The sequence below is a fragment of the Melospiza melodia genome, chromosome 12, assembly GCF_035770615.1.
Source record: "Melospiza melodia melodia isolate bMelMel2 chromosome 12, bMelMel2.pri, whole genome shotgun sequence".
NCBI classification, from domain to species: Eukaryota; Metazoa; Chordata; class Aves; order Passeriformes; family Passerellidae; genus Melospiza; species Melospiza melodia.
In genome coordinates this window covers 10,844,786-10,865,307 of record NC_086205.1, presented here as the reverse complement: position 1 = coordinate 10,865,307, position 20,522 = coordinate 10,844,786, and the positions used below count along the sequence as shown (strand labels likewise).

The 20,522-nt window shown below is 41.1% G+C and overlaps 1 long non-coding RNA gene across 1 annotated transcript; it reads left to right on the top strand.

Annotated features, from left to right (window-relative positions):
* Positions 1-4,781: 4,781 nt before the first annotated feature.
* On the top strand, positions 4,782-18,850 carry LOC134423485 (uncharacterized). Its single transcript, XR_010029139.1, has 3 exons — positions 4,782-4,868; positions 15,701-15,742; positions 18,773-18,850. It is a non-coding gene; the product is annotated as an uncharacterized LOC134423485 (long non-coding RNA).
* Positions 18,851-20,522: the final 1,672 nt, after the last annotated feature.

Here is a 20,522-nt window from a genome sequence, read left to right as displayed (position 1 = left end):
CTTTCTGATTAGAGAGTGATTTTAACTAGCACAGTTACAGGGTGATATCAGCCACAGTGACAGATATATATCCTGGAATGCTTTCCCAATCCTGCTGTGTTTATAAAAGGGATACAATCAAGACAATGTTATTTTTTTTGTAGTCACATTTCTGGGAGGCAAAAAATCCTATTCTTTCCACAAGCAATATTTTGATATGCACGTTTAAATGATATTGAAATTGCACCTATTAACTGCTAAAAGTAATAGATGCACATTAGTATTGCAGAAAGAAAATACTACAAGAGGCAAGAAGTGAAATAGAGCTGGGAAATTCAACACCATCAGTGAATGATTTGTAATGTTGGGGTTTTTCTGCTGATGATTATTTGTGATAAAAGAAGTTCCCAGCTTTTAAAAGAAACAGCACAGAACAGGATTATATCCTGTCATGTTGGTAACACCTCTTCAAAATCAGAGACAAATGAAACCCACATTTAAATTAACCATTTAATCTGAATAGTATTATTTAATCTAAATAAAGTAATAAGCTAAACTAATAAATAAGCAATGTTTAATTTAAATAAATTAGTAACCTCACATTATTATAGCCATGAACCAGTTCTGAAAACTGGGGGACTGTAAAAACCCATGAGCTTCTATAAGCCATGGTCAAGTAAGTATAACTTTGTGATGAGTCAAACCAAAGCTTCAAATCCAAAGATTCCTGAGCAGTGGAACATTTAAAATAGGAATCTGGCTATGGATCTGTGGCTTGATTCTGTGTTCCAAAGGAGAAACCCCTTTCCTCAGAGGAAAAAAAATGTAGAAGTTATAGAAAAGAAAATCAGAGGCCATCAATAGCTGTTTGAATGCGAGCATCCTCCACCACAAGGACATTTGTATGTCATGTGCCTGCCTAATGTCCCCCTCCTGTGCACAGGTGTGTATCTGACACATCTGACAAGGTGGATGCACTCATGTCCCCTAGCTGGGCTGTTATCTTTGTCTTACACACCTGCACATTCAGACTTTGCTGGATGATGAAGAAAGGTGTTTGGATTCTTGGTAGAGAAGGTAAAAAGGAAAAGACTTTGGCCACTATGAAAAGTCAGCCTTGGTATGTGGGTATGGTGACCTAGGAAAATGATGTCCTAAGGATGTGTTGGAAAATGGACTTCCAGATGACTTCTGGTCCACAAGTCATTAATCACTTATCTATGCTTTTAGCTGACCATCACCATAAAATCAGATGATATGTGATCTGGAATGCACTAGGGTTTTTGCTTTTTAACTCCCAAAGCAATACCTGATAAGTCTGTTGGAATGCATAGTAATTTATGCTGGTTTGCAGCTGAATCTTTCCTGAAGACTTTCTAGAGCACTCAAATTGCACATGCACAAAGTCAGCTGATCTTTCATGAAAATACTGTGATAATGTTTGATTAGCTTTACATCTTTCAAGTATTATAAGAGTGCATAATTGCTTGTTTTCCTCGAGTGTCAGCAGCAGTCCTTTTAAGAGGGAAATTTAATAGAAAATTTGGCAGGACAGCTTTTAAACTTGGTGGAACAAGGAGGCCAAACTCACCTTTTAGTATAGGAGTATGCTGTTGATATATTTCTTGGTTCTTCTTAGCCTAAACTACAGCTAAGGTCAAATCTTGAGCAGTCTGCAACAAATATAATGAAGCTTAGGGCCTTAGAAACTTAAGTATTGGTCTCAGCAGGAAAGGGCTCTACAGCACAGCTTGTTCGTCCTTGAGTTCTGCTAAAAACTGGCTAAAAGTGAGATTTGAAGGGTTCCTTGTTAAATAGTGGAAATGTTGTTTTCTGACTGTTGGTTTCTCCTGCCTTACCTCTGCTCTGAAATGTGCTGAAGTCCACAGAAGGATTCCTGTCACCTCAAATGAGTTTGGGATCGTGCCACATCAGCGAGGTGTGGGAAACAAAGGCAGTCTGTGCCTGGTACTCGGGAAGGAGGATGAGACACCTGTAATGTGGGTCTTGTTCTCTCCTAGTTTTCATATCCTTTTCATACACTCATTCTTTATTTCCATGCCAGTCATTGCATATCACTAAAGGCAGCTGCAGTTGTGCAAAGAGAGGCAGGAAAATGAGAGGAATTAGTGCCCCGGAGCAGTAAATGTGGATTAGGGCAGAGCAGAATCAGAGAGGGCTGGGAGCATTGTTTATGCTGAAAAGGCCATTTGCTGGTGCTCTCTGCGTTTCCCACTGTCAGGTGGCAGGGAGCCCAGTGCTGGCTGGCTGTGGCCCCAGTCAGAGCAGGGCTGCACAGAAGGTGGATGGGCTCCCTGTTGCACCGAGGGCAGGGCTATCTGCTGCCTACAGCCAGCGTAGAAATGGCACCAACCCCCAGGGACCACACTCAAGGGGAACTGCAATATTCACCAAACCCCCTTTTTCAGAGCCAGCTGCCAAGTTCTGAGCCTGCCCTTATGCTCCTTTTAAAGAGACTGGCTGTGTTGAACAAGGTGAATCTCACTATTCCCCTCACCCTCCTGGTTTGCACGTGCTCTGTGTTAAACCCACTGTGAGCAGGTTTCCTGTTCACTTGGTAAAACCTGGGCTGTGAGCACTGCCTGGCCAATTAATTTTTTGTGGTACCCAGGGAGCAACAAAGCCTGAGAAAGCATGTTTTTCTTTCTTCAATTACATTCATTGTGGTAGCAAGGACAAGGCAGGAATCTCTAAAATAATTTGATCCAAAGTTGTTTTGGCAGAATGCTTCTGTGATGAACTGCACTGTGTTTACTACCAATGTGGGATGATGAGGGGCTGCAAATAAATGAGGAGTTGGAGCAAACAGGTGAGTCAGGCTTCCTTCATGTGCTATAAGGACATATAAGAGGGGCAGTTTCACACCGAGCATCCACGGTGGAGAATCAGCCTCCCAGAAGTGCTGTCATTAGAAAGCATTGTTGGAATGAAGGATGGTTTAAAACAGCTGGACAAGGCAGGAGGCAGGCTACTCCAGACACTAAGCAGGTGCAGAGGACAGCAGGAGGGTAACAGAATTTGTTAGAAAGCCTGCCATTAATGATATTTTTTACTGGTAATTTTATTAGAGGAAAGGCTTTTTATTATTATTGTTTTTTCATTAGAAATAATAGCGCTTGTGTGTGAGGCATTTTTATATATTGTACCCCAGGACTAGATTTGCTCACAGAGTCTAAAAGAGCATATTGTGCAGTACCTTATATGTTTGGGGCTTTTAATTGCATCTTGTTTCCATCTCACTGAAGTGTTTCTTATTTGGAAAAGCTGACTAATCTTTGTCATTTACCTACACAGTAAGTGGTTTGAGTTTTCTAGTTCTAGGACTGGGCTTAAGAAGGGAAAGAAGTGTTGTGTGTGTGTGCCTTTTATTTTGTTTTTTGCTGAGTAGTTCTGGGTGTTTGATTTTTGTTGTTTTGTATTCGTGGGTTTGTTTGGTTTTGTTGTATTTTTTGTTTTGTTTTGTTCAAATGCTGTTTCAGGTGTCATTTTGGCAGAATAAAATCTGCCAAGTTAAGGAAAAAAAAAAAAATCTGTGCCAAAGTCCTGTAGAGAATTCCTGCAGGATTAAAACAGTTATAAGAATCTCTTTCCTCCTCTTACATCCATGCATTTGGCCTCACAAACACACATTTCCCTCTGCCAGCACTGACCAGTTTTTGAACAAATCTCCTTTGCTGAAATTTTGCAAATGACTGCTACACTCTTTGAGATGGCTGCTCCAAATGCAGGTGTCTGCCATGCAGGACCTCACCAGATGGGTGGTTAAATGCCCTGCCTTTGCTGCAGCCTGCAAGCTGTCTTACATTGCATGAGAGAAGTCAAAAAGTCAATTAATATGCTGACCAAGACAAAATAGTTCTTTGCGCCTATAGTCAATCCCAGTGTGGACTCTCTTATGAGAAGATTATTAATAATAAGTATGTTGTAGGCCTCATGTCATCTCTCTAGGAGATACTTAATCCTACAAGTTGGATCAAGAATCTAATTTGCTTTTAATCAGATGGGATATAGCTTTGTGTATGAGGAGGAACTGCTTAATCTTTTGCATTCTGGTGGGGAGGCTGGGAGTCCAAAAGCCATTGTGATTTAAGGACTCATTCAATTCAGGTAGAAGTGAATGAATTCAGTATTCCAGGGACTTAGTGTGACTCCTGTGGTTCCTTTTGCCTGTCCTTTTAGAAAGTGTTTCACTTAGATGCCCAGAAACAATCTGGGCAGGGTGAGCAGTGTGAGAGGGAGCATTTCAGGGTCCCAGGGCAGCTGCTGTCCCAAAGGCTGTGGTGTTTGTGCTGCAGACTGGGAGCTCTGCAATCCTACAGCTGCAGCTTTGGGTGTGCAGGGCCATCCCGACACACCTGGGCATCCCCTAAAGCGCCTCCTGGGCAGCACTCAGCTGGAGCTCAGGGGGGCCAGGAGTGCCCTGGCAGTGCCAGCTGCACCCCGAGGAGCCATGGGGGGAAGGTGTGACCTTCGGAGCCAGACAGGGCTCCAGGTATGTGAGACTGCTGCCGACCAACCTCAGCCCAGGCTCTCCTCGGTGTTTCAGTGTGCACCTTGGCAGCTGTGCTTGCTAAAAGGCAAATTGAAATCAACCTCTGTGTATGTTCTTCCCTCCAAAGATTAAGATGTGATTTTGCACTAAACACCAAAAAGCAAACTGGGATCAGTTCTGAGCCTTGACATCTTGGTTAAAGCTTAGACTAAGCAATATAATTTATTTTTTCTTTTTCTCTAGGATCATTAGGAGAAGTGAATTTGGCCCGTTAGACTTCATTTGCAATGCTGGGAGGTTGTGAAAATTCTACTTTTAAAAAGCTAGCTGCAATCTGTCATTTAATTTGAAGAGTCCCTGCAGCACTGAGATTCAGGTAAGAACCAATTAATGATTATGATATTAATGAACTTTTCCAAATGCATATTTCATTTAGTTATAACAAGACAGTTATCTCTGATACACTGAATATCAAATCAGCTATCAAACTGGGAGAGAGATTAATTAGATAAATAAATATACAATACTTTTACTTTAATATGAAAGTTTAAAAGTCAAGAACTAACTTGTCATCCTGGGCAGATAATGTTTAAATAAACACTACTTACAGATTTGGTAGTCCAGGGTTTTTAATATTAGTTGTAGTTTAAAATAGTGAAAGAATCATACTTGGTGATTCCTATGGGGAACATGCCCAGGTGTAGACTGGAGGAAAATGCTGCCTTTACTTCCTTAGTTATGAGTAAATGCTGAGTAAGCTTGTAAGATAGAGGTTTTTGTCAAGATACATGTGCTGTATCAAAAATGTTCCAACAATATAACAGAAATTACACTGAATGGATAAGGAATAGGATGTATGTTTTATTATTTCACTCATAGCCCAATTTGGTGGAAGTGGATCCTCTCTTTCCTGTGAAATTATTTTTAATGAGCTTAATATAATTCCTTCTCTACATACAGCCATTTGTTCATAACCCTGGCCAGTGAATAAGAGAAAATTATGTATTCTTTGAATCATACCAGGCACAGCTATTTTCTAGCTTCTCAAGAGCATATTTATATTAATCCTAACAGCAGCCAGGCAAAAAGCCTGAGTGACAAAGCAGGCTCAAAGTGTCCTTGGTGTGTTAGGACTGCTCACCCATGTCAGCTGGGTCTGGAAATGCTCAGGAAAGACTGGACACTACAGCAAAAGTTGTGTAGGCAAGAAGGCAAATAATTTCCATGGATAACCTTGGGAAAAGGACAGGAGGAGAGATGGACAGAGAAATAGGGCTCTTTAACCCCCAAAAGGTCAGCCATTACAGCAGAAATGAAAGAAGGGGATGCTGTGGAGGGCATGGCACGTATCTCACACAGCAGTCGTGCATCCCTGCCTCTCTGCTGAGGTGTCACATATTCAACTGAGCTCTGGGTGTGCTACAGACATCAGTAGATGTCTCAGCAGTGCCCAAGAAACTATTCCCACACTGGGCCCTCTGATGGATCAAGGTCACACCATGTCTGCTGTGTCTGTGCAAAGAGGCAGAGCAAGGTGAGGGGCTCACATCTGCCTTTCTCCCTATTCCACTCAGCAGCTCAGCCCTCAGAACTCTGTAAATGTCCTCTCCTGCCAAGTGAACTTCACCCCTACACAAATAGCAGCACTCCTTGTGGCTTTCTGCTGCCAGCAGTGATCCAGGTCTGGCTTCTCACTCGGTTTCTGTGTCTTTGTGACACCTCAAAGTGCTCAGCCCTGCCCCACACCCAAACCCAGCTTAGACCTGTGGTAATTTAGTCATAGTTAAGATTTATCGAAAATGCAAAATGAACTTTGAAACCTGCAAACTTTTATTTGAAACCTGCAAATAATCTTGTTCCTTGATTTGAGAAATCTGTTACCCAGCAAAGCAAGGTGACAGCTGATTAGATGATGGGCACAAAGCTGTTAATGGGAATCAGCTGTTCTGTGGCAGGCAGTGCTTTAAGGGAATCCCCCTCTGTTGGTTCCTGAGCAATGCATCAGCTTCAGCTGGTATCTAACTGATATCTAACCTGCCTTTCTGGGCCTTGGTTTTCCATACCTAAAATGGGGACAGTAACTCTTTCCTGCATCAGAGAATTGCTGAAAGAAAACAGTGTGTAGCACTTTGGATTCACAACAAGTAGAACTGAGACAGGTAGTAAGCAGATTTACATTATATTCTAAGAGGTAATCATAGAAGACTTAACAACAGATTTCCTTTCAGAAAAGTAGCAGAACAAATAGAGATTTAACAGATATAGTTTAACAAAAGAATATTTCATTCTCTCAGTTGACTGTTTTTCATTACAGGCTAAGCAGGTACAATTCAGAAAAAATTCCAGTGACTTGTATAAAGAAAAAAAGTCATTAGCTGAGAATCTGATTGGTTTTTCAGTATAGATTTTATATTAGTTTTATGGCCTACATGGAAGAAATGAGATAAATAAATAGCTTCCTATTTTATTAATTTTGAAATATATAACTTAGTGTATAACATTAATTGAGAGAGGTGATGAGGAATATTGCTATTTAAATACTTATAACCAAAATGTACCAATAAATCACTGTCTTAAATGTCATGCAGCAGGTGGGCACTGGCCTTTGCAATGGCCCCTTTGAGCAAGCTCTGCAGGAGGTGTAATTGACAAGGAAAATGGGAAAAGTGTTCCTAGATGTTCAGTTTGTGGCTTATAGGGAAGGCATCAGGCTTGGCCCACATTTACAGTCTGACATGGCCCCTTATACTGGGACTGGGAAGAGATCCCTGATTGCATTTGGTGAGGATACACAGGAAAAAAGGACACAGTGGAAAGCAGAAGAACCTTGGCTAGCCCACAGGAAACTTGTGCTGGGGACACCTCAAGAACTGTCTCTGGGTTCAGATTTTGGGTACAAGGCTGGAGAAGGGGTAGGCTCTGCTGTCTCTTCTGCAGTGGTAAGCAGAAATCCAAAGCACAGAAGAGACAGAGCTGTTCTACTCCAGGAGCAAGGAAAGAAGCAGGAAATGCCTGAAGACAAATGTCAATTTTTGTGGACTCTTAAATCTCATATTCATTTATGTTCAGTGCATTCAAACTGTTTTCAGAAATTCAAAGATTGAGCGTGGAAGGCTCACCGAGTGATCAGGGCTGTGCTTTTCTGTCTTTGTTTGCTTTCTCGTGATTATAAATGACCAAGCCACTTCAATTCTCTTTGAAATTAAAACTATTTTTGTCAAAGCAGACAACAGTGCTGCTTTTTATGCCACAGATGAAATTTTCTGTATCAATACCAAGTCAGTAGGGATTCCTGCTTTAAAACAAGAAGCCCCTTGAAAATGTGCCTGCAATAAATAGCAAAATACCATTCTGTTGTTTTCAGCTAAAACACCACAATTGTTCTGGTTGCAACTTAAGAACAGCTTTCCTTGGTTGAAGATAATTACATTTCACTAATTGTTGTGAACACTGCTATGCTTTAGTGAGTTTCTGCTCAACAAAATACCTGGGAATAAGTAAGAGAACACCTGAAGGGGAAGATAGTTAATGGTGGGTTTCAGGTACTGAAAAATGCCTCTCTCACTGGGAAACAAAGGCTGAGCAAAACGTCTGGTAAACAGCATCAGTGGAGGTTGGCTTGAAGCAAAGCAAAGGCCCGGCTCAGTAGACTGGCTACTGCCAATTAAATGGTTTCATGCACTGCCTACCTCAGGTAATGAGGTCTGGCTAAACCTTCAGGCCCTGGGCACCCGTTAGAAAAGACAAATATAGCTGGTAGGGAAAAAACAAATTCCATTGGGACATCTTTGATTTAAACAGAATCAAATGGCAAGCTGCCATGTCAGTGGTCTTTCATGGAATGCAAATAGGTCTGTCTAATGGAGAGAAAATGCACATCGCTCATTTTAGACTATAATTAGCTTTTAATTTAATCAAGTATTGGTACCAAAGCAGGCCTTGGAGAAAGATTTTGATATTAAAGCCTTCAAAGCTTCTTTGGAGAACTCTAAATGGTTTGTGTGGTAGTAAATCAAGTTGCAAAGTGGTACTATACAGTGTGCATATCTTAGCTCTATCACAGTCTATTATAAAACTTAAAACAGGGAACAAGTGGAATGCAGCCCTTTTATGAAAGAAAACACTGAGTCATACTGTGAATCACTGTCTCAGGGAGACAATTTCTTTGAACATTGGCTTTTAGAAGAGTAGTAAAGTACTACCAAGGACAGTGTGCAATTAAAGGTACTTCAATTTGCATTTAGGGGCTAGAGTTTATGGTATAGAATTATTAGTAAATAATGTCCAATTGCAACACAAGGGAAGCAAATATGAAATTAATGATGCATCTACCATTTTTCATTATTATGGTCTTGTCTATATGAGCAGATTTATTCAGTCTTATGTTCCACTCTAGTTGGTCTTTGAGAAAGGAAGAGATATTTTTGGGTTATGGAGTATGTTGGATAATCTCCAAAATTATTTTCATCCCTGTCAATATCCTGTCTTGCTCCTTAGGTACTCCAGCCCTGTCAAGCAGTGTGGCTGAACACAATGCAGCTGGAACTTCACTGTTTCTGTGGAGAGCAGTCATCACTTAGAGATCTCCTTTCCATTTCTAGAGTGCAGGCTGGGTTTTCTGTCTAGAGTGTCTCCCATCTTTGTTAGCAGCTGGTGTGTAAAGAACTCAGTGTTTTCTGATTGCTGCTTGATAGTGAAAGCTGGGGACTTGCTCTTGAGCTCATGGAAATTAATAAGAAAGCATTCTGCACTGGATCTTTCAGCAGATATTAAGTGTAGAACATGGAGAAGATCAGTATATAAACTTCATACCTGATCTTCAATTTAACATCCAAACTGTGACTGGTATTATATAATCTGTATTATTTGATTTTGTAGTTGGTATTAAAAATGCACATAGTCAGTTATGCATCTTAAATAATTCAAGATCCCTTTAAATACAATAATCTTTTTTTGGTGGACTGCAAAAGCTTTTTTTACATTGAGTTTAGGAAAGAAGAGAGGGCAAGAAAAACCGTATGTTCCCTAGAAATGGTTCAGAAAAGTAACATTCTTTGATGATGAGATCTGAGCTGTGGCAGGGTGTTGCAATACAGAAGAGCTGATCTTCAGAAATAAATGCATAAAAACTGCAGCAAATGAGGACTACTGTGAAATTTCATCATTGGGTCTGGACCTTGGTTTAGGAACTGATTTTGCTCTTGCAGAGCCCACTGATTTCAAGGGAAGGCTTTAACTGGCTAGCAAGGTAGACTCTAAAAGAATTTACAGCAGGGTCAAACTGTAAATAAGACAAATCAAACTTCATCTATGAAAAGAATAAACTTATTTTTCATCACTGACAAAGGCTTATTGACTGAACGGTCTATGCACGTTTGCAGCTCCTGCTTGGGTTAATTGTGACTTAGCAGTTTGCCTGCAAGAGGTGTCAATTTAACATCATCTGGGGTAATGTGCTAACTCAAATAGCTTCTGAGTAATTAGGAGATTGCTCATTAGTTTGCCACTGTCCCTAGCAGAAATGTTACAGGCTCAGTTTCTTGGACACTGTGAGGAGTTGATTTCCTGCCCTGCATTGTTTTCTGCAAATTGTGGCTTATGAGAGCATGGGCTTTTACAGTAATCACAGCAAAAGTAAACATCTTAAATTAAGACAAAGAAAGTTTGGTTGTTAGGAAGAGAACCAGTCAAGCAGGAAATGCCAAGCAAAACAACATTCTTCAGGCACCTGATAGAAATATGATTTTCCAAGCAGCCTGTTGGGTCCTGCTGGCTGGGGCTTTCCTGCACCAAGTGCAGGGTTAGTGATCCTGGCTGAGGTGATTCTCATCTCATATAGAGCACAAATCTCAGACTTTATGTTTATTTTACACGGGTGTTACTCTTAGCTTGCACTGAAAAGCGAGGCAATCCCGGGACTTGCCCACTGCTCTTGGACTCTCTGAGAACTGCCAGCAGCTGCACTGTGAAATGGGAGTGTTTCCATTTGAAATATGTGGTGTGCCATTTCAAATGTGGCCTTCCAGTTTGTTCTGAAAAGCTTGCTCTACTAGTGTCCATATTAAAGCATGTGGGAAACAGAAAGGATCTTGAAATACTTACCTGCATTCTTACACAATAAAAAATATTTTATGATTTCTTTTAAACACATGTTCCCACTGAAATCAATCAATGGAGAGGTGAGCCAAGAAGGCTGCTAATTTTTATAGAATTATGAATTCTTATGCGTAAAATCAGGGCTATTGTTTCCATTAATAGTAGGCCTATGAGATTTCTTCTGACGGGCAAAAGCTTTCTTGAAAGAGACATTAAAAACAGTTGTTATCCAGTTTACTGTACTTGCAAAATTTTAGTTTGATGCCGTGTTGATTTCCTTGCTGCTAATGTGATTAAAATGACTTTCCCCTGCTGGTCATCATTTTAATTATGGTGCTCTCTCATTAAACTAGATGAGAGGAGCAATAAGCAGAATGGCAATAGAGAGCCCCCACTCTAGAGAAGCAAGATCTGCACAGTGACCCTGGTGCCTCACCAAAGATCATCACTGAGGCTGCCTCAGAGCCTTTGCTCTGTAGCCACAACCTTGTGGCTGCCAAAAATTAGATCTGAAGGTTCCCTTGGGATCTGGCCTTATGATATCACCTCACAGTCCAGCTTGGCCAGCCCCTCAGGTGGCCTGTGCTTACAGAAGGGCAGGAATGGGGTTTGGCATCTTGTGGGAAATGGTTTTTACTTTTACATTTGTTTCTGTAGGGTCCACTTCTTCAATGATTAGCTACCATGGGAACTGAATTCACAAATCCCTGATCTGGGTGTAGCTGGGAACACCTCTGTCCTTCCATTTCTTCATCCTTACCTTCCTCTACCACCCTGACTTGACCAAATATAGATGCATTTATAGTGGAAGACCTTAAATTTCACATTGAATTCCCAGGGCTTAACTAGAAATCTTACTTGTTCTCCTTTCTTATATTTTACATGTATTTTAATTCCTGAAGTTTCAGATCAGCATATTTTTTCCTTTAATAAACACTTAAGTTTACGGCCTTTAATCTTTTTTTTATTTAAAACCGCAAATAAATGTACGACCTTTTACGAATTCAAATTAAAAATGAACTGTGATGAAAATGATTTACAGTCACTGTAGCTTAGCAGGGGAAATATACAACTCCTTTGCAGTACATCATATTCTGCTCCTTTAATTTATAAGCAAGCTGTAATGTAACATATTAATCATATGAAGAAAACGTAGCTTCAGTTTGAAATATTTGTTGTACCAGAGCTCCATGCACCTGCAAATTATTTATTCTTGAAAAAGAAAAGAAAACATGTGCAGCACACGCTATTGCAACCACAAGAAAAATGGATATATTTAGAAAAATCCTGCAGTAAATTATCTTTGTATTTTTTACCTTTTCCCTTCAACCACTTTCATCTTTCCTGAGCTCAGTTTCCATGCTCTTTCAGATCTTCTGTCCCAGGTGGAAGTTAAAGGTGGCTGGACAAAAGAGAGAAGGATGCACCCTCACCTGGTGTCACAGTTTCCTGTTTGAACTGGAAGATGCTCCTGTTACCCTACAGAGGAAAAAATAAGGTTTGAAATATTAAAATATTTTTCAGCAACCATAGAGGTGGTTGCTATATTCACAATTTGGGTCTTTCAACCAGAAAGACAGGCAAAAAGACTGGCAGGGTGAAAAACTGTGCTGAACAAATAACTCAGCAAATAGACATACTCACAGTAGTCTTTGTTATGTGTCTGACTGATAGCAGTAGAAAAGAGGGTTTCTTTTTGGGGCAACAACACTTTTGCCAACACCTACAAACACTGCACAAAAGCAGCCTCTCACTCTTTTAAGCATTTGAATCTTGCAAGCAAGTGTAGGAGACTTGAAAGCAAGAAGTATTTGAGGCCTGATTTGCTTAAATTACAGACTTATTCACAAGGAGCAGGAGATCCAGGTGCGTTGCAGCCAACATTTCAGAGGGTGCTCTGGATCCCTGCTGCTAACTTGGGCTGTGGCTTCTCTCTTTCTGCTTTCTGAATAAACCTGTCTGGCTTGAGACACCAGAGTGCCTTCACATTATGGTGATGTTTCTCTTGTTAAGTGCAAAATTATTTTGAAATGAGACTGTGGAGGAGGGAGAAATCATGATATAAATTTTGCCTTTTGCCTCCTTTCCCAACCTGAATGGGAGAGGTAGTTGGAAGATGATAAACAAAAAAGGGAGGAATGGGGAGTGAGAGGGCAGCGGCAAAACTCCCAGAGGGAATCATGAGTCTTGTTCTCACAAGTCAAAAGGCCTGCAATAATGAACCACTGGGGATAAATAAAAAGGAAAACATAAGTTGCAGGAAGCCAAATGCAGTGCCTTTGGGCATATAAGTTTGTGTAGAATGTGTGCAGGAACTTCTTTTAACTCTTTCATTCTGCACCATTGAAAGGGTAAAATTGATCTCATGTATCCCCTGGTAGAGCAGATGCTTTATTTCCTTTACTGAAATCTCAGAAACGTGGCTGATTCTTTAGCATGCCAGCTGGCAGGAGGCGTGGCAGAAACCAGTTGAAGATTTCCATCAGGCTTGGGTGTTACCATTTCTGTGGGGTCACCTCTGTCTACCAGGCTTTCTGCTGTGCCTAATTCTAGTTGTCTTAAAGAAGAGAGAGCTGCTATCATGTAATTGAGTTGCTAAGAAGTAGGTTTGATTTGCTTGGCTGAACTTAATGCAGACCTGCTATTTGTCCCCATCAAATCTGATGATTCCTTTTTCATATAAGCAATATGGCTGTGAGAGCAGAGGACTTGTGACTCTGGAGCCTTTAGGTTTAACACTGCCGGATGAAGACCTAGGGACAAGGGAATGGCTGCTTCTGTTGCCTGTAGCTAGGGTTATCCCCTTAGACCTTGGTGAAAAGTTAAACTTCTAAATGGGGTAGAGTACTGAGGAACTGAACTATACAACCATTGTAAATAAAGTGAAAGGAGCCCTAGCTGGATTTTGGTGGAAAAGGCATTGGTGCAGTGGGCTTGAGACAGATGGGATGTGTTCACTTTGGCACAGGGTGCTGCTAACACTGCCATGCAGGTGTCTGGCCTGGCCTGGTGTCCTCACTCACCTGTGTGGGTGGTGACTGTGGAGAGGCTCCTCCTGCAGCAGCAGCAGCAGCAGCAGCACCTGTGAGTTGTGCTCTCCAGGGCATAGTGCAGTTTCTGCAGCCTGCAATCCAGCCCGCCCTGCTGCAGGACTGTGCCTTAAAAGCACCACCTGAGACTGAAGTAGCCGCTGGCTGGGGCCCAGCAGCTCCTGCCAAGTCTGAGAGGCTTCACTTCAAGGATGGGGAAGCAGGAAGAGAAAATGAAAGAGGAGGAGGGAAAGGGAAGAGCATAAAAAGTCTGGGTATGTTTGCACAAGCCTAATTGAAGGATTCAGAGACCTGAGTCTGAATGCTTAATCTAAGAGATAGAATATGTTAAAACAAAACCCAAATCACTGCTGTCACCAGAAAGCCCACATTTCCTCAATGCTTTGGAGTGAGTAGTGTCTGGATCTGAGCAGTTGACAATGTTTTTGCCTCTTCTCCTCTGTTGCTTCCTATTTTATAACATCCTCCATTGAATGCATCAATACTTATGGATTCAGTACATTCAAACATTTTGATCCAGAGCATTTTTTTTCAGTATCTGGAGAAGCTTTCAAATTCACAGTATTTTTTTTCCCAGGGAAGACAAATTGAAATTGTGAAATCCTCTACAAAACTAACTTCCATCCTTCACATAAAAGGAGGATAAAAGGCCCAAGATTTAAGTGATAACTTTGTTGTAGTGCTGGTGCCTTGAGAGGCTACCTAGAGCAGAGGCTAGACAGTGTTAAAGAAATAAAGTAGGTATTTATTAAAAAGGCCTTGAAAGGATAGACCTTGGGCAATACAAGAGCATGGCTGAGGCTACACCCAAGATGGACGACTGGTCACAAGTTTTCACACTTGTATAAGTTTTGGTCCATTTACATATTGGGGTTAATTGTCCAATTACAGCTTCAGGTTGTGGAGTCCCATCCTCCCAGATTGCTCTCTTCGATTTGTTGTTGTTTATGCTTTTTGTGCCTGAAGCTGCAACAGTGTTCTTGGACTGGAAAAGGATGGTTTTGCCTGACTAAACTGTGAAGAGAACTTGCTAACACTTTATGTGAAGTTCGGAGTTATATGCTAATGCAGTACAGAATCTGGAAAATATGAAAGCTAAAACTTAAGGCATCCGTGTAAGACACAAAATTCTAGTATTAAAACAGTTTATTAGCAAGCTCTTGTAATGAACCAAGCACATCAGATGTGGGCAAAACTCTACTGAGCAGGTACAAACTGAAATAACAATGAAGCTAGGAAAACAGCTTGACATTCAAATTACTGGCTAGACCAGCTTTTAGTGTTGCCTTGGCTGTCTCTAAATAGAACAAGGAAGGCTTGAACCTTTACTTCACCTTTTCTCAAGGAAAGTTGGAGGCACCTATCAGAAATGGCTGATGAAACTAATTCTGACTCAATTCAAAGTTCTTGTTGCTGAAATCACTGTTTTAGCAAAATGTAGCTTTTTAAGTAAATTGAGAAGAACTCATAGAAAAACTTGATTTTGGAGATTCCTCTATTTTAGCCCTCCCATACCTCTCTCCTTTACAGGTGCCTGTGTAGGTTCAGGTGCCCACTGACTCCAGCTGCCCTGGGCCCTTTGGTCTGTCTCTGGTCAGCACTTACACCATGGCTTCACTTCAGATCCATGCTGTCACTGTTGTGAGGGTACAGAGGGGTTTTGTCAGCTCTTTGTGCTGCTGCCTCCTTTACAGCACTTGTCTCAATGAAGAATATTGCTTGTTGACTTTGTCTAATTTGTTGGGGAGTGTTGGTGTGTTGTTAATTGGCAAACAAACCACTGCAAGTTAGCATATGTTTGTAGTTTTTTCTATTAGTGCTCTTCCCACAATAGCAATTTAGATCCCTCCTAAAGACCTCCAGAAATGATGACAGAACAGCTCGTAATTTTCTTTGGTGGTTCTAAAAGCTAATCATGTGCAGTTCTGTCTTATTTTTCGTTTGTTGTATGATATTTTAGGCTTTATTTTAACCTATCAATATTCATCTAAATTTCAAAACAGGCTTGAATATTGGTTGGTTTGTGGTTTCTTGTGTTTTCTTTCTTTCTTTTTTTAAACAGGAGTGCTTGTACTTCGTGATCAGAGAGGCTTTGGAGAAACAGGTGTTTCCCTCATCTCTTTCCTCAGCCTGAGTTGATGAACTTCATGTCTTTCTTCTCAGCATTTCAGTTTTGGATTGGTCCTGTGCTGGCTGACTAAGCAAGTCAAAAGGTGTCTGTTGCTGCTCCCTGGCAATACTGTGTATGATAGGTACATATTTGAAAAGCAAGGAGTAAACTGTGAATAAGGCCAGATTCTGACTCATTTTCTGATGTTGAATAGTCTTTAGTCTTTGGGCTTCAATAGGGCTTCTTCCTTGTGTAAGCATTACTCATGGTGATTAAAGGCTCAATTTTCATGCCCTGTGTTATGTAATTAAACTATGCAAATAATTCAGCTATCCAAGACAATGCAGATTGTGAATGGAATAGTCAATTGTGCATTTCACAACTTTGGAACCTTCAGAATACATAGCTTATTTGCTGAAGAAATAAATGGAACAATTTGAAATAATGAATACATTTAGGACTCTAGGACTCTGACAATTTCTTTGTGAATGGTAATGGACAATTGGTTATGAATAAATTATTTTCCTATTTCCAGGACATCCCTTCTTCAATCTTTGTAGCTTGTGGGCTTTGCATAAAGAGGTTATCAGCTATCTGCTGCAGACTCCATCCCACTCAGTAAATCACAGCCTTTCTCTTCCCTGCTCCCTTTTCATAGACAGATGATTCCAGCCTCTTTCACTTCCCAGCTGCAGAGATTACTTAAATACTTATCCATAGCACCTTGCCATGACTGAGCACGGTTTACACCATCCTGAGGGATTGTTTTCCTTCAGACAGTGACAGTCACATGTGCCTGCTGGGCACTGGAAATCCTGTTCATTACTGGCTGCTCAGAGTTGTGCTAACCAGCCATGACTATAAGAAAAATATTAACATTTACTGAATTAGTTCTTGTTTTTTGCAATATTGTCTGCAAACAAGTGATTGTCTGATAGCAACTCATGGTAGCAACTGCATGCCATAGGTTTTTGTGATAATTTTGTGTAGTTGCTGGAGATGGGAGACTGAAAGCATAATGGTACAAATACACTTTTTCTTTAAATACTGCTTTGAGAAAAGTTGTGTGGTCAGTGGAGCTTTGAAATTACTCAGAAAAAGCAGGGAAGTTGATTGAAGGATTCATATTGACTTTACTGGGATTTGGATCAGACCTGCCAATGTGAATCAAGAATTTACAGGAGCCTGAGCAGCAGTGTGCAGGAATTTAGTGCAGATCCTTTCAGATTTCTGGGTTAATTAACTGGACAGATCATTGTCTTGAGTAATGCTCAGGGTCAGACAGGAGTAAATTTCCCCCACGTTTTCCTTGGCTGCCAGGCAGAGTTCCACCCTGTCCTCACTGCCTTTTCTCATGGGCAGCGCCAATTCCCTGAGGGCCAGGCAGTCCCAGGGCCCTGCTACCAGCTCCCCACCACCCACTCCCAATGCAGCTTAAAAATGTGCAAAGAGGTGGTAAGGATTAGGGTGATGATTTCCTTTTACCATGGATTTAAAGGTTTTCTTTGAACTGCTAAAATCAGGCATGGAGCACCATTCTGGGGAGTGGAGACCTGCTTCTGGGAATACTTGTGGGTTGGGAACAGTCCTGTGAGGAGCAGCTAGTGGAGGTGTGAAGGTGTTTGGTAGTAGGGAATGTTTGGTAGCAGAATGGGGGGTGCAGAGAGAGCAGGAAGGAGCTTCGTTCTCTGATGCTGCTCTGCTGGCTGCAGAGATTTCTCCAGGCTGTGCCCACTCTGCCCACTCAGGGCATTGAGCACCCATGGCAGGGCTTGTTCTGCTCATTTTTGCTTGCTGTGTAATTCTTGGGTGTGCCTAAAGTTCCCTGATCAAAAGCTGCCACTGTTTTTCACAAGTGTATGATCCATGGAGAGCTCTCAAGGACTGAGAAAATCTGCAACAAACACAAAAAAGGCAGGACTTTAACCCAAACCAGTACTGTCTTCCGTTCAGAGGGGAAGGAGGGGCTCATCTTACAGTGACATTAAGAATTCATTCCCCTAAATGAGATATGTCACCTTGCCATTTTAACTTGATTCATTAAAATAGTGGCTCATTAGTTATTCCCTTGTGCAGTATAGAATTTGCACATTAAAGGCTATGCATTTCATGTGCTTACTACATTTGGGGAAAAATTTCTAGCCATCCTGTTTGTAAGGAAAAAGTGTGGGTTTTGAAAGAAAAAAAGGTAGAAATTCTAGTAATTTGATATTTTTTTTCTCATAAGTATTTTCTAAACTACTCAGGCCCCTAATATTTCATTTTAGAAACTGAAGTTACTGTGACACAGGACGCACTGAAGCAGCACTGATCTCTTTCCAGATGTGCTTGATGTTTATTCTCTTTTGTTCTTTGGAGGGTTGAGATTTTCCCATTGTTTCTTTTGTCTTGCCATGAGAATTATCATCTCTAATTTGAGATGATACCTAAAATTCTGGATAGGGAGGAATTCTGCCAAGGTCCCAGTGAGACCACACCTCCTGGAAAGTGAGGATGTATGATTACCTTGTGTCATCCTGGTTGGAGAAAGTTGTCACCAGCTATATGCCAAACATAAACCTCTTCCCTATAAATTGATAGATCTTTCCATTCTCCAATGGCAGATTTTCAGGTAAAAGCCCTGTGGTGTGAAATTCAGAGTGAAAAGGGCTGGTTCTTCCATCACTCTTGCTGTGGGAAAGCTCCTCAAGCAGAGGAGAGTAGGAATGGGCTGGGAGAAGTGCCTTGGGCAGTGTAGTGAGCCCTCTCTGCTGAGCTGGGGAGGAAAGGACAGCACTGTGCAGCCTCCCTGCCCTCCCCTCTGGGCACACACACTCCCCAGGGCCTTGGGAGGTTCACTGGAAGGGCCACATCTCCCCAGAGTCTGAGCACTGGGCAGGTTAGGTGAAAACAGAAGAATTCAACATGACAAGGGGGGGGATATTTCAATTGGGAATAGCCAAGAAGGAAAAGAATATGAAAATACTAAATTTGCTTGAATGGAACAGACTGGAAAGTTATTTGAGTCTTTTATGTAACATTTAGGCTTGTCCCAGAGCCTGGTTGATGAACTGCTTCCCTGTTCCTGGAATGTGAGGGCAGAGCTGTTGTTCATTTAGCGGTAAGCGCTGGGGCTGGAGGGAAGGAATGTCATTCCCAGCTAAAGTCAAAGCCTAATCCTTTGGTTTCACTGGTGACTCAGATTACAATAACTCAATATGGAGAGGGCTCATTCTCCCTCCTCCCTTTTCTTACTGGGTTACAAATGGCCAGTAAAAGAAATCTAACAAAATGCTGATCCTGCTCGAAATGCAATTAAACATATCCACATTCCATTGCCTGTATTCTCTGCGATTTTCTTGCATACAAGAGACTCAGCTCTCGTCTTCTTGCCTTCTCAGTCTCTCTCCAGCAGCCTCTTCTGTGCTTTAATGATGCTTGTACTGTTAGTTTTACAAATTCCAAATGAGAACTCTTTCCCATACAATAAAGTTCCATACAAAATTAGCTAATGTCAATAAAGCTAAAAAGATATGTCAGCAAAGACCCAAACAGCCAATTTATTACAGTTAAACATCCTGCCCAGACATTTTATTTACAATCAAAGCCTGTTATATAAGGCAATCCCTCTTCCCTTGATATCTTTTTTTATCTCACAGTTTACAAATTATTCTCTCTCTTAGCATCCCATATGAAATACTGAATTCATTGTGCCTGTTCTTTGAATGCAGCCTTTCTATTTCATTTCTAAAATGTTATTGAATGATCACTTGAAAGGTTGTACAAAGAAAATCTGTGTATTTGGCCTTTTTAACCAAAAGGAGTTGTACCACAATAAATTCAAGCAAATAAAAGACATAACTGAGCACTTTCTCTTGTTAACAAAGTCCCCCAAACAACTTAGAAACATGGTTTACAGAAACATATATTTTCCTCATGATCTTAGATTTCACTCACTCTACTCTTTTCCCACTGTAAATATACATGGGAGGAAATGTGCATAACTCTTTCTATAGGTTTTCAGAATATGGCTGCCTGGGGACAGAAGAAAACCACAGGCCATTCTGATAGAAAAAGAAAATAAACCAACTTTGTCATATATTGAGATACAAACCCAGAAATTCATATTTGCTATAAATTGGCTGCTTTTGACTTGTTATACAGACAAATCAAGCCTCTTTCAGGCTTGCAAAATAACCTTTGTGTGACTTCACAACTGTGTGCTCCATGACTTCTAAACTGGCCCTCAGATATTGTTATGGGAACATTCAGAAAGAGACCTCATATTAAATTACACGTTCAAACAGTCACCTACATCTGTTTGTGTTTGTCAGGGAAAACCTGGGACAGGGGTGCAGCTTCTATCTGATGGAGCCTGCATCTGTGAGCAGGTTCCAGGACACTTTATCTGGCACAGGAGAACAGTAAAAGCTTCCCTTCTTTACCAGACCTGCTCCAGAGATACTGAATTCCTTCATGATAATGAGGTGTCCAGAATAGTAACAAGAGGCCAGGAGTGTGCTTTGGTTTAGGCTGTGCTGGAGTATCTGCTGACTGTGGGCAAATACTCAGCACTGTACCTGAGTGAACCTGAGCCCAGATGAGCAGTGAAACCTCATCAGGTGCCAGATCTCCTGGGCAGCTCTAGGATTGCTGAGTGTCTGCCACAGCTGGGGCAGGCAGAGAAGACCATGATAAGTAAAGCTATTGCTCATCATGGTATTGTAGTTCCTTTTTATAAGATTTTTACCTGGGCTTTAATGCTGGTGGTGAGAAATATCTCTATCTCTTCCAC